Genomic DNA, 13,699 nt, shown 5'->3' with positions numbered 1-13,699 from the left:
TTTTTTTTTTTTTTTTTTTTTTTTTTTTTTTTTTTTTTTTTTTTTTATGTTGTCCATGTGTCTCCCTTTCTTGCACTGTGGATCTGAGTTATTACAGTTTCTTCCCTATATTCTTGTAGTACCCATGCATATTTTTTGTACCTCACCTTGATGTTGGGCTTCTAGTCCCTGCTGGTATCCCTCAATGAATGCTACTGCATCCTGGGTCTGAGTCCTGTGTGAGTTGGAGTGGGTGGATCTGGGCTGCTGAGCTTGACATCCCCTGATAGTCTGCTGGTTGGAAGGGGGTGGTCCTGCACCAAAGGCTAGGCGCTGATGGTGTCTGCCCCATGGGGGGAGGGGTGAACCGGGCCTACTGAGAACCTGGATCCCATGTGGGCTGGTGTGGGTGGATATGGGTTGCTGGTCTTGACTTCCCTCGGTAGTTTGCTGGTAATAAGGGGCAGTTCTGCTCCAAATGCTAGGTTCTGGCAGTGTCTGCCCCACCTGGAAAGGGGTGGACCAGGCCTGCTGTGGCTTGGGCCCCAAAGAGGCCAATGGGGGTGGATCTTGTTTGTTCTTATTAATATAAAAGTTGTTTCCAGGAAGGAATTCATAGTTCAGGGCCCCTCAGTGGTACTGAATATCATTGTGAATTTAAATTTGTGATGAAACAGAGAAAAGATATTTTCTTTCTGACTTTTGTATTTTTTAACATTGTTATGAGAAAGAGAGAAAGTAATCAGCTTCTTATGGGAATGTAGGGTCATTCTCTTAAATCTCTGTCCTTTCTTCAACATTACTTATGGGTGCATATGGAGACAGATAATTAGACATTTTCAGAAGTGGTGTATTACTATATTTTTATAATTTTTATATACAGAGTACATTCATCTTGAGATTTCATTTAAACTTTTTAAAAATTGCCTCTGCTGTGTTTTGCTCCTCTTTGATAATAGGGTACTCTAAGATATAACAGCGTGGTTAGGTCATTTGTTTGTTTGTTTGTTTTTATTTTTTTAAGAGATTGAGTTTGAAAAGATTGTTTTAGTCAGTGTTTTCACTTCTGTGACTAAAAGACCTGACAAGAACAATTTTAGAGGAGGAAAAGTTTGTTGGGGGCTCATGGTTTTGGAGGTCTCTGTCCATAAATAGCTAGCTCCATCTCTCCAGGCTCAAAGTGAGACTGAATATCAGAGTGGAAGAGTGTGGCAGAGAGAAGTGGATCACATGATGATCAGGAAACAAAGAGAGAGGCTACTCTACAGATTTCAAATATATACCGCAAAGGCATGCCCCTAATTACCTACTTTCTCCGGGCACACCCTATCCCCTTTCAGCTAATACTCTGTTAATTCCACCAGTGGATTCATTCACTGATTAGGTTAAGGCTCTCATAACCCAATCATCTGTACTCCAAACCTTCTTGCCTTGTCTCACACATGAGTATTAGGGGGGCACCTCACATCTAAACCATAACAGAGATCAGATGTATTTTGCCCATATTTTGTTCCAGTCTGTTGCATGTGTTCTTATTCTTTTGTCATTATCTTTGGTAGAGCTGAAGTTTTAATTTTTTAAAATTTGTTTTTATTAGTTATACATGACAGCAGAATGCATTTCAATTCATTGTACACAGTTGGAGCACAACTTTTCATTTCACTGGTTATACATGATGTAGAGTTGCACCACTCGTGCAGTCATACATGTACCTAGAGTAATGATGTTCATCTCATTCCTCCATATTTCCTGCTCCCATCCTCTCCCCTCCCTCCCTTTGCCCAATCAAAATTATTTTATCTCCCTCCCTTCATCATGGATCAGCATCCACTTATCAGAGAGAACACTTGGCCTTTGTTTTTTGGGAGACTGGCTTACTTCACTTAGCATGATATTCTCCACATCCATCTATTTACCTGAAAATGTCATAATTTTATTCTCTTTTACTGCTGAGTAATATTCCATTGTGTATATATATATATATATATATATATATATATATATTACAGTTTCTTTGTCCTCTCATCCATTGAAGGGCGTCTAGGTTGGTGCCACAGTTTAACTATTGTGAATTGAGGTGCTATGAACATTAATGTTATTGCATTACTATATTATGCTGATTTTAAGTCCTTTGTGTATAAACTGAGGAGTGGGATAACTGGGTCAAATGGTGGTTCCATTCCAAGTTTTCTAAGGAATCTCCATACTGCTTTCTGTAGTGGTTGCACCATTTTCATTGCCACCGGCAATATATGAAAGTACCTTTTCTCCCACATCCTCACTGATGTTTTAATTTTAGTGAAACAATTTTATTCCTTTCATTGATTGTACCTTTGGTTATATCTAAAATGTCATCTTAATACTCAAGTGCTTGTAGGATTTTCCTATGTAATTTTATGGTTTTGCATTTTATGTTTAGTTATACATCCATTATGAGTTAATTTTTATTTAGGGCTTAGGGTCTGGTTCTAAATTCTTTTGTTTGCCAATGCATATCCAATTGTTCCAGCAACAATTGTTGAAAAGACTGCCTTTTTTCCATTGTATTGCTTTTGTCACTTCATCAAAGGTCAGTTGGCTCTGTAAATGTGGCCTATTTTGGGGCTTTCTATTCTGTTCCATTTTTCTGTCCCATGTCTTACAAATACCACACTGTCTCGATTACTGTAGTTCTGTAGTCAGTCTTGAAGTCAGTAGTATGTTCCCTAACTTTGTCCTTCAATATACTTTAGAGGGTTTTTAAAAACATATTCATTAACTAATTATCTGGATTTTTTATAGGGATTTCATTGAATCTATATATCTCTTGGGAAAGGATTGACATCTTGACAATGCTGAATCTTCATCAGTGAGCACAGATATCTCTCTATTTGTGTCATTCTTTGATTTCATTCATATGAGTATTATAATTTTTCTACAGTTAAACATGCTGTACATATTATATTAAATTTATAGAAAAGCATTTCATTTGAGTGGTACTGATATAAGTAGTATTGCATTTATTAAAAATTTTCTCTTCATTGTTGGTTTTGTTTTTATACAGGAAATCAAATTAATTTTATATATTATTAATTTGTATCTTGCAAACTTTCTGTTTGCTTTTTTTGTTTCAGAGTGTTTCTTTTATTTTTGTTGTCATGGTTGTTGTATTTTTTTTATATTTTTTAATTGTTTTATATGAATTTCCTACATGGAAGATCATCATCTTTCAACAGTCACAATTTCATTCTTCCTGTCCAATCTTTGTAATTTTTACTTCTTTTTCTTGTCTTATTGTATTATATAATATTTATTATAGATTTTAAGGCCATTTTTATTTACATAATATTCATTACTTTTTTAATTGGCTATATTTATCTATAAAGATTTAAAAAGTAATTCCAGAGGGCTGTTAATTCCTCCCAAATTAAAGTGCAGACCTACTGCAATTCTAACAATACACCAGGAGAAGTTTAGAGTAATCAAAAGTGATACTATAATTTATCAAGAAGAAAAAAATAATTTAAAAATTGAAAATAAAAGGATGATGAATATTTAAATTAACTATTAAAATATTAGCACACTTATAAGAATAAAAAGTTTTCATACTATCATAAAAATCAATAGCAAATAAAATTTAGAATAAATAACTTCTTATAAGTAAATTTCTCTGGTTGAGAAAAATTATGGGAAAAGTTCTGAGATTATTGGTTTAATATTTTGAATATTTAAAGTCAAATTATGAAAATTACAACAGAAATAACTAAAGTACAATTTTTAGAATAAGAGTAAAGAAGGAAGAAAGGAGGGAAGAAAGGAAGGAAGGATGGAAAAAGAAAGAGCAAATTGAATGTTTTAGACATAATAAAACACCAAGGATTTTCCTTTATTTTTTAATGAAAAATTTTGTAGAAAACTCATGTATTAAAATGTTATATGTTATAACATGGGATTTTAAGAGCTTTTCAAGTAGTTGCAGATGTTATGATTAATATAGAAAAACTTGTTTTTTTCTATATTAATATTCCAAATTTTAAAGAAACACGAAGAAAATATTTCTAACACTAAATGTTTCTAAAATAGTGGTCAAGAAAATCAGAAGCTACAGACTGAATTATTTGTGAAAAACAAATCTACTAAAGGACTGTTCTCAAAAATACCTATTCATGATCAAGAATAAGAAAATGAGCAACACAACTAAAAAATAGGCAAAAACCTCAGAAACAGCTCACCATAGAAGGCAAATAGGTTACAAATAAGCATATGAAAAGATGCTTCACATAATATGTTATTTGGAAATTACAAATTGAAAAAAAAATAGAATACCATTACATACATTTTAGAATGTCTAAAATTTAAAACTCTCGCAATACTAAATGCTGATAAAGACGTGAGCATTTATTCATTATCACTATGGATGCAAAACAGTGCAGCTACTTGGGAAGACATTTTGATAATTTCTTGCAGAACTAAATACAGTGTTACCATACAGTGTCACAATCACATACCTTAGTTTACAGTTAAAGGAGTTAGAAATTTATGTCAATATGAAGTTCTGTGCACAGTTATTTATAGCAGCTTTAATCATAATTTCCCAAATGCAGAAGTAACCAAGACATCCATCATTAGGTGAATTAAGCATTAATAATAAGCAGTAGTATGTTGAATGAAATTCTCTTTAGCACTAAGAAGAAATGGTTTATTAAGCCATAATAAACATGGAAGAAATATAAATCTCTACTACTAAGTGGAAGAAGCCACTTTGAAAAGAATAAATAATATATGATTCCACTTCTATGCCATTCTGGATAAAGCAAAACTTTGGAGACAGGAAAAATTAAGTCAGTGATTAACAGGGATTGGGGACAGGGCAGAGGGAAAAGGAATAAATATACACAATACAGATTTTTTATGGCTGTGAAACCATTCCACATAATAATATAAGGATAGATAAATATCCTTATACACTTGTTAAGACCTATTGCATGAACAATACTAAGAGGAAACCCTAATGTAAACTAGTAACTTTGGATGGCCATGAAGTGTCAATGTAGGTTCATCATTTTCCATCACTCTGGTGGGGAATGCTGGTAAAGGGGGAAGCTGGGCATGTGGTGCATCAGGTGCTCCATTTTGCTATGAACTTAAAACTGCTCTAGAAGATAATTATAGTTATAAAAGAAGAATTAAATGTCACTAATGTGGATTTTCAAAAGGCTGTATATTTTTCTTATTTTTATTTAATTTTTTATTTGTTCTTATTAGTTATACGTGACAGTAGAATGCATTCTAACACATTATACATAATTCTGAATCTTCTGGTTGTACATGATGTAGAGTTACACAGGTCATGGAATCACATATGCACATAGGTAATAATGTCTAATTTATTCTGCTATCATTCTTACGCCCATACCCCGTTGCCTCCCTTCACTCCCCTCTGTCTTTTTCTACTCTTGAAAAATTTGTTCACACAGTTCAACGCCCTTGAGATGAATCTAAGTTATATTTATCAATAGTTTGTTCCTTTGTATTCCATGTTAAGATCATATAGTGAAATGTTTTGTTCATTTATATTTTGAGTGACATTTTAATTTCCAGTTTGGAGCTGTTACAAATAGTTTCTATGAACATTCATATACATGTTTATGCATAGACATAGTTTTCAATTTCATGGAATACAAGTCCAATAGAGCTATTATTGAATTCTATGGTAAGTTTAAGTTCAATTTTTAAGAAGCTCTCAAATATTTTATAGGCTAGCTGTTCCATTCTATGTTACCATCAGCAACGTATGAGAGATACAGGTATGTCATATATTTGCCAATAATTATGTTGTCCATGTTTTTTATTTCAGCTATTTTGCTAGGTGCATAATTATATCTCAAGATGATCTTAATTTACGTATCCTGTAATGAGCAGTAATGTTAAATATCTTTTTATGTTCTTATTTTCCATTTAAATAGACTCTTTGTGGAAATATGTTTTCATGGTTGTTGCTCATTTTTTAAATTGGAATGTTTGGTTTTACCATAGAATTCTGAGAGTTCTTTTTATATTCTAAGTACTTTGACAAATGTGTGTTTTGCAAATATTTTTACATGGTCTGTAACTTGTCTTTTCAAGCTCTTGACTAGAGTCTTGCATACATAGTAAATTGCTTTCTTAAATTTTGTAAATCTATTTGATCATTTTTTTCTCTTTTGGATCATGCTTTTGAATTTATGACTAATAAATCTTCACAAAAACCTACATCCCCAAATTTTTCTCCTGTTATCTTCAAAAATTTTTATGATTTCATACTTAAGAGTTAATAATGGGATCCAACTACAATAATTTTTATAAGTCTTAAAGCTTGGTAAAAGTTTATTATTTACTTATTTTGTCTATGAATGTCAAATACTTCAGTACCCTTTAATGAAAACACTGTCCTTCCATTAAATTGTTTTTTTACACCTTTGTAAAAATAAATCTGATGCTTCTACTTGTGTGAGACCTAGTTCTTTTTCTTTGATTTTTGTTCTCTTCTTGTTTCTATCTCTTTGTCATTATTAAACGATTTTGATTACTGTAACTATGTAATAAACCTTGAAACTTGGTAGCTATTCCTACCCCAATTTCATTCATCTTCAAAATTGTTTTAGCTATTTTAGTTCACTTATCTTCCCAATAAATTTAAGAATTACTTTTGTCAATATCTATCACATAATATTTCTGGGGATTTCATTGGAATATCATAAAACTATATCTGTATCAATATGTAGGTATTTATACATATCCTTATATGTAAATATAAAAATTTGGAGAGATTTAATACTTTTTTACTTGAATCTTCCAATCGATAACCAAGTGTTATATTTTCATTCATTTAGACCTTCTTTTCTTTCTTCCATCAGTGTGTTGTAATTTATACATTAGCATCCAAAATCCAGTGCTGTTTTGACAGATTTATAGCTATTTCATTTTTGTCAAGTAAATTCAAATTGCATTTTACTTTTAATTTTATTTTTCCCATTTTATACATTTCATATTTATCTTTTCACTTGCTTCAATCATGTTCCTAGTTGCTTATTGAAGCATTTTTATGATGGATGCCTTAAGATCCTTATTAAGTAATTCTAACATTTGTGTGACCTCCATGTTGGCATCTGTTGATTAGCTTTCGTCATTTTAGAAAACTGTTTCTGGTCCATGGTATGATTAGTGAGGGTTTTGTTTTGTTTTGTTTTAAGTAAAACATGAACATCTGAGAGAAGTAGGTTGTGACACTATGGATCTTATTTATATCGTGCATTTTGGAAGCTTCTTCTGATATTGCCCAACTGAGAAGGAGCACTGTTTTTGCCAGATGGTAGTTGAATTCCAGGTTCTCAAGTCTACTTCTGTGAGCAGTAGGGATGAAGGTACTTAACATTGCCGCTGGGTGGGAGTGAGGATAGGTCTCAGGATACCAACCTGGCTGGGAGGGGAACAGGGCCTTAATGACACTGCACTGGGAAGGCAGACGCCTTACTGTTCATAGGTGATGAAAGGTTCAACTTTCTACTTAGTTTTCTCAGAATTCAACCCAAAGAGAGTGTCAGGGGCACCTGGTAACAGGCAGGTGAAGAGAAAGTCCAGACTTCTCACATGACCTCTACTGACACCATCTTGGGACTAGCAGGGTGACAGTTCTGGCCCTTCATCCCCCCTTTCCCTATATTACCCCATGCATGGGCTGGCAATTTCTATGGCAGCCTGGTGAGAGAAGAAAGTCTAGCCCTCTCTATTTGATGTTCGAGAGAGACATAGTATGTTTTCTGTAGTTCTTGGCTGAAGTAGAGTGACTGTTGTCTAAAGTTTTCTGTTTTGTTAGGCTTTACCTTTTTCTAATTTTTGGTTAGAGAGAACAAGATTTTGGAGAGATTTTCTGTGTGACCATTGGTGTTTCCAGGTTACCATTTTCTCCCAAACCCAGCTTGTTTTATGTGTGTGTGTATGTGTGTGTGTGTGTGTGTGTGTGTGTATATATATATATATATATATATATATTTGTGTATAAATATATATGTACACATACTCACACACATACAGAGAGAGAGAGAAATAGAAAGAGAGAGAGAGAAAGCCTGAAAACAGATATTTCCCTTTATAATGATACTCACTGAAAAGGAAATTTATGACTACTTCAGAAAATGTGAATGTTAGCAGAAAAAAGTCTTGTAGAAGCTTATTATGCAAGCCGACATTCCATTATAAGGAAACTACAAAACTTTTATCTCCTCTTCCTCAAGTCCTTTGAGTAGTTCTGGATTTGAGAGAATAAGACACACAGTTAGTTTAATTCATTTTAAAATGGGATTCCATTTTAAGAAGATGAAATCTACTAAGTACTATCCTATTGAATCAACATCTATTATCTATATTTATTGAATAGTTACCATATCAGCCAGACACAGCTATCTGGACCAGTTTTTACTGTTATATTAAGTAGTTTGTGGAAATTATTTCTAGAAATTTGGTATATGATTTTTTTTCCTTAGTCTCTTTTGAGGAATAGTTTTCTGGCAGAGTCTCATTTATATTGTCTTTTAAATAACCGAGTTCCATTTGTACAGGAGCAAAGTTCATTTTGGTAAATAAATCTTAAAGCTGAAAACCTAAACAGAGATATAGGCATTATTTTTCTTGAGGACTTAGTGACTTATAGTGGCTGTAGATATCACACATAGTACTTTTTAATTGCTTTCAGTTACATGAACAGATTGCACTGAAGACCTGCAACTGGAATCTACCATGAAGATGGTATAATAAATGTTTCTGTGTCATGCAGCGATTAGAAAGGAGTCACAATTCTTTGGAGATTAGAAGCTAAGTTTCCCTTGAAAGGGCAAAAAACATATTGCAAGTCATAAATATATTTGAATATCCTGTAAAATTGTGTGTAAGTTAAGTATGTATGGCATAGCATATATTTTCCTCATGAATCTCAATGCATTATAAGGTTGGCAAACCATGGGCTGAGAGTAAAGCAAGGAGCAGAAGTAAAGCAATATAGCAGAAGGCTATATTCTGAGGTCTGACTGCTGAAGCCCTCTGCCTTGAAGAGAACTCTTGGGCCTATCTATGAACCTTACATGAATGGGAACTTTAATTCATTCTTTCTTACCATTAAATATATGACCAAATAATCTGTAATAATTCTTTTTAGGTGAAAGGAGTAGAAGAGATGGTGGTTCAACTTCCTAGAGGCTGGTTATATTTCCAGATGAGCCTGATAGTTCCATAAATGTATTTCAGGTTCAAGACAGTCCTAAAATTACAAGGAGAGAAAGAGCAAATTATTTCCTATGAGTTAAACTTTGTTTCAGCCTCTTTTTAAAGTGGAGATGCACAATGAATCCTGACTTTATATGGCTAATTAAAATAATAAAAATAATAATAGTGGGAAACCAGTAGATTTGAGCAAGGAGATCAGGGAGAGGATAAAGGTAGGGAAAGGGTAGGTACTGGGAAATGATACTAATTAAAATTGTGTTATGTGCATGTACATATATGGCATAATAATTCCCATTGTTGTGTGTATTATAATGAATCCAAAAAAAGAATTGAAAAGTACTAAAAGATAAAAAAAATTGAATATTTAATTATTGATCTATTTAACATTAATTAATTAAGGGTTTTCAATATATTAAATATATGTCTATAACATATTAATTGTAATTAAAGAAATAGTAATGTGGATATTAGCCTTGTGTATAATTTTTTTATAATCCAATATTAAAATTGAATCAAGGTTTTCTCCCTTTGAATTATCTATGAATGACATATTTTTAGGTTCTTGTTCAAAACATTCTACCTAGTTTCATCATTTTATAAGAATTTATAAGGCACTTTAAAAAATCTTGTGTCAGACATAATTCCATGTGTACCTCAGGATATTTATGCTCATATGCAATCAATAAGACTCTAGGAAAATAATATAAGAACCATATAACATATTCAATGGCATAGTCATGTTTAAAGGAAGGGATATGACACTTTGAGTGATTTCCGTAATGACTTTCACAATCGTTGTAATAATGCAGGTAAGAAATACTCTAGTCCATTTTATAAAAGCTAAATATTTGAACTCTGCTGCTACCATTTATTCAGTTTCTTTAGGCCAATAGGTTATTGGTGTTCTTTTAATCAGAACCAAAGCAACCCTATGAACCTCTCAGAGACTATTGACATTGATGATTATGCATTTACTGGTAAATTTCACAAAATGCGAAGAGCATAACTATATGAACAAAATTAAATAATGTATTATTGAAAAGCAGACTTATATCCCCAGAACTATATTGCTCCTGTGCTTGTGTAGGAGTAGAAATACAGTGTAGCTCTTTAAGGTATTCATTAATATTTCAAGTTTAGGGCCATGAAACACCCCAGAAGCAGCTGATTCCTTTTTTTAAGTCTTTTGTTTTTGTTCAGTTTGTCCTACAAATAGTAAATTACTCATAGTACACACTTAACATATGTTAGCAGTCTTCCCAGAATAACCTAGTTGGGGTGAAATATGGAAAAGAGGTAGAACACATGCAGGGAAATATCCCCAAAGTGGTATGTATGTTCTAGCAGGCTTTTACATTTTTTTTAATTGTTAAAGTCACTTTCATATCACCTATCCCGGCTAGTTTTCTTTCCTTCTAAAGTATTTTAGAAGTGTACTTATTTTAAAAATGGAATATATAATATTTATGATAAAAAATACAACATGTATACTCTTCTAAAAAACACTTCTGCTCTCATTTGCAGGAGTCTTTAACCAAAGAGATGTCTGTGCATATCCCTTTCCAGCAGTTCTGCCACAGTTTCTGTATGTGCTCGTCTCTTAAAACTGGTTATCTAATTGTATTTCAAGTCACCATTATGTTGAAGACTAAAGAGAAGTCCTCTCAAAAAATGTGATTCTTGTAAACACTTAATTTTTAATGTTAATTAATACTTATCCATACACTGCATCAAGCAATTTACTTATGGGCTACACAGACATGATCTCGTTAAATGGCCAAAATAACTATGTGCTCTGTGTGCAATTGTGAGCTTCCATATCTTCATTTTAGAAATTTAAAAAAAAACTAATCTGTGAACAAGGTCATGCAGGTTTGTTAAAGTCGTAATTGCCAAAGTGAGACTTCCAATGCAGGCCTGAGTCCAGAGCCCAAGATCTGAACCACTCCCAAAGAGTGCATCTTTACACTTGTATTTTCTTTCAAGTGGGTTATTGAAGTAAAAGCTAAGATCTCACCCAACTATTCTTTAGCAGATATTCCACTAAGATAATTCATCACCTTTTACAAAGATAGGAACAAAATAATAGTAATGGAAATTCCCCTGAATGACTTGGCCTTGAGCCAACCTCAGTTTCACAAAGAATGTGAATGATTCAGCCTCTGCCTCATAACTGAGATCCAGAAATAGCTCTGAATCTTATAAAGAACTGAAGATGTAGTCTCCAACAGACAATAGGCAGTATTGAGATTCCAATGAGCCATGTGAAAGTGGAAAATTCTGCAATATTTTTAACTTGTTTTAAAATATGTTTCCAAAAATACAAACTGTGCTTCTTTTCATTTATTTATTATCATTCAGTGGTCATTCTAAAGCTCTTCATAGTATCATTATCTACCAGTTTATTTTCCAAGTTAAACAATGAAAGGATTTTCCAACAAAACAATAGTCTCGTGTAGTACAGGGCAATGACATGAAGACTGCTTGTTAAGATCACTTGGGAAATGTGTGTTATAGATGCTTATGATCAAGAGGAACCAAAACCGATGAACAGGAAACTTGTCAGGCCCCTGGTCTTATGGGAATTTATCCACTATGCTTCTCAGAAATCATTTAACTCTGAACATAAGTAACAAACATCACCAGTTGTGGCTTTCTGACTTTTTTGAGCAGAAAGAGAATGGTAAATTGTGTTGTTATGAAGCTAGTTGGCTTTGAAATTACTTTTGGGGGAAAAAAAACTTGGCTTTTGAGGAGTTTTAATCTGATATTAGTGCACAGAGTGAAGAATTAGCAAGTGTGTTTATGATTTAGAAGTTAAAACATTTATACTTATGGTTGTAGGGATTAGGGGAGTTACTTGCCTTGGAAACTCGATTAAATGCACAGAAAGAAAGAGCCCCATGTGGAAGAAGAATTAAAAAGACAGGAACAGCTTTTACTAGAAAACCCCTGTGTTCTTTTGTTGACATACCAGTGAGGTGAGAAACTACCATGTTTAAACCAGAACAAGACAGAAAAACAATAATGACAGAAAAATACATATATTCATCTTTGATTTGAATTTTTTTACCTCTTCGAAAAAATGACAACTTTTATGTGCATATCACTTGAGCTAAAAGGTAAAGACTTCAGGTTTATGCTGAAGTTAACTATCTATCTAACAAAAATTAAGAATGTGAGAACTATTTAGAAGTACTTTATATTGTTAAAGGTTTAACTCATTATGAAAATCATTTCTACATAATATACATGGCAAGAAATAGTGTCTTAATATTAACTCCATAATTTTCCCCATACTTCAGAATGTGTATACAGCCACCTTATATTTCATTATTAAAGTCCATTTATTGGTCACCAACAGCACTGTTACTGTTATCTAATCTAGATAAAAGGCTCACTCTGAAGAAAAAAAAAATATTCTGAATTAAGAAAAGACACAGATCTAACATTTAAGTGATTTTCAAACATCCTGAACTATCCAAGTATACTTCACATTTTCAGGTTTTTAAATCAGATGTATGAGATAGAAGTAACATGGGGTCTTAAATAGCATATTTCCTTTCTTAGGTTATTATAGGTCAAAATTGGGGACAATATTTTGAAAAGTAGGATATTGTTTTTTACACTTTGGGGAAGTTAGTTCCTCTGTCAACAGCAATGGGATAGTATGAAAGGGAGGCCTTTTGGTTCACGTCAACTCAGCTGATTGAGGTGAGGAGGTGAGGTGGGGTCTGGAATAAGTGTCACTAATCCATCCTGTTTCACTTAGGTTACTATACACATATATAGAATATAGCATGTGCTCAAAACATATTCAGTGTACTAAAGTGAAGCTGGCACATAGTAGGCACTCCAATGTTTATAGAAATGCAAAATCAACATATAAATTTGTCAATGAATGTTGAGATACATTAATTTATGAACTCTCAGTTCCTCTTGGATTTCTTCAGATCATTTGCAAGAGTATCATCAAATGATTCATTCTCACTTGATTTCCTTTCCCATTAATTATTCTTATCAACAGTTCTAGCACTCACATAATTCCTCTGTGACACAAATCTGTCTCCTTTGGTCATACAATTTTCAAACGAGAAGTTATAAATGCATTTTGCACCTTTAGTATTTATCAATTCATTTATCTATTAATTTCTCCTGGCTTCAGTGTGCACATACATACCAGCACATTATTAACCCTCTTCTCTCTTTGAAAGGTGACTACAATATGACTTGGATTTGAAGCAGGCAATGCAATTGCATGCAGTTTCATGCATGCAATTGAAAATTTCTTCCTCTTTTCTCTAGCTACACTAACTTCAAAGTCTATGAGAAAACATGAGAAAGATATAGAGAGAAGAATGAAGCAAAGAGAAAGATATACAAAAGACAGAAACATAGTAGCAGTATTTGTACACCTTACAAAATAGAACCATCAAGACATTAAGTGCATTAGAGGAACAGAAGATAAGAAGCAGTTGAATAT

At 32.9% G+C, this 13,699-nt stretch overlaps 1 long non-coding RNA gene across 3 annotated transcripts in view; it reads left to right on the top strand.

Annotated features, from left to right (window-relative positions):
* LOC125613958 overlaps positions 1-13,699 on the top strand; it is an 86,982-nt gene that overhangs the window by 55,310 nt on the left and 17,973 nt on the right. For 2 of the 3 annotated variants that reach the window (XR_007344579.1, XR_007344581.1), the window contains one exon: positions 5,717-5,765. The exons of the other annotated variant lie outside the window; for it this stretch is intronic. This is a non-coding gene — a long non-coding RNA (uncharacterized LOC125613958). The remainder of the gene's footprint in view (positions 1-5,716; positions 5,766-13,699) is intronic. 3 annotated transcript variants of the gene reach the window in all.

This window comes from Marmota marmota, unplaced genomic scaffold, assembly GCF_001458135.2.
Source record: "Marmota marmota marmota unplaced genomic scaffold, marMar, whole genome shotgun sequence".
Lineage (NCBI taxonomy): Eukaryota > Metazoa > Chordata > Mammalia > Rodentia > Sciuridae > Marmota > Marmota marmota.
This window is presented reverse-complemented; position numbering and strand designations above follow the sequence as displayed.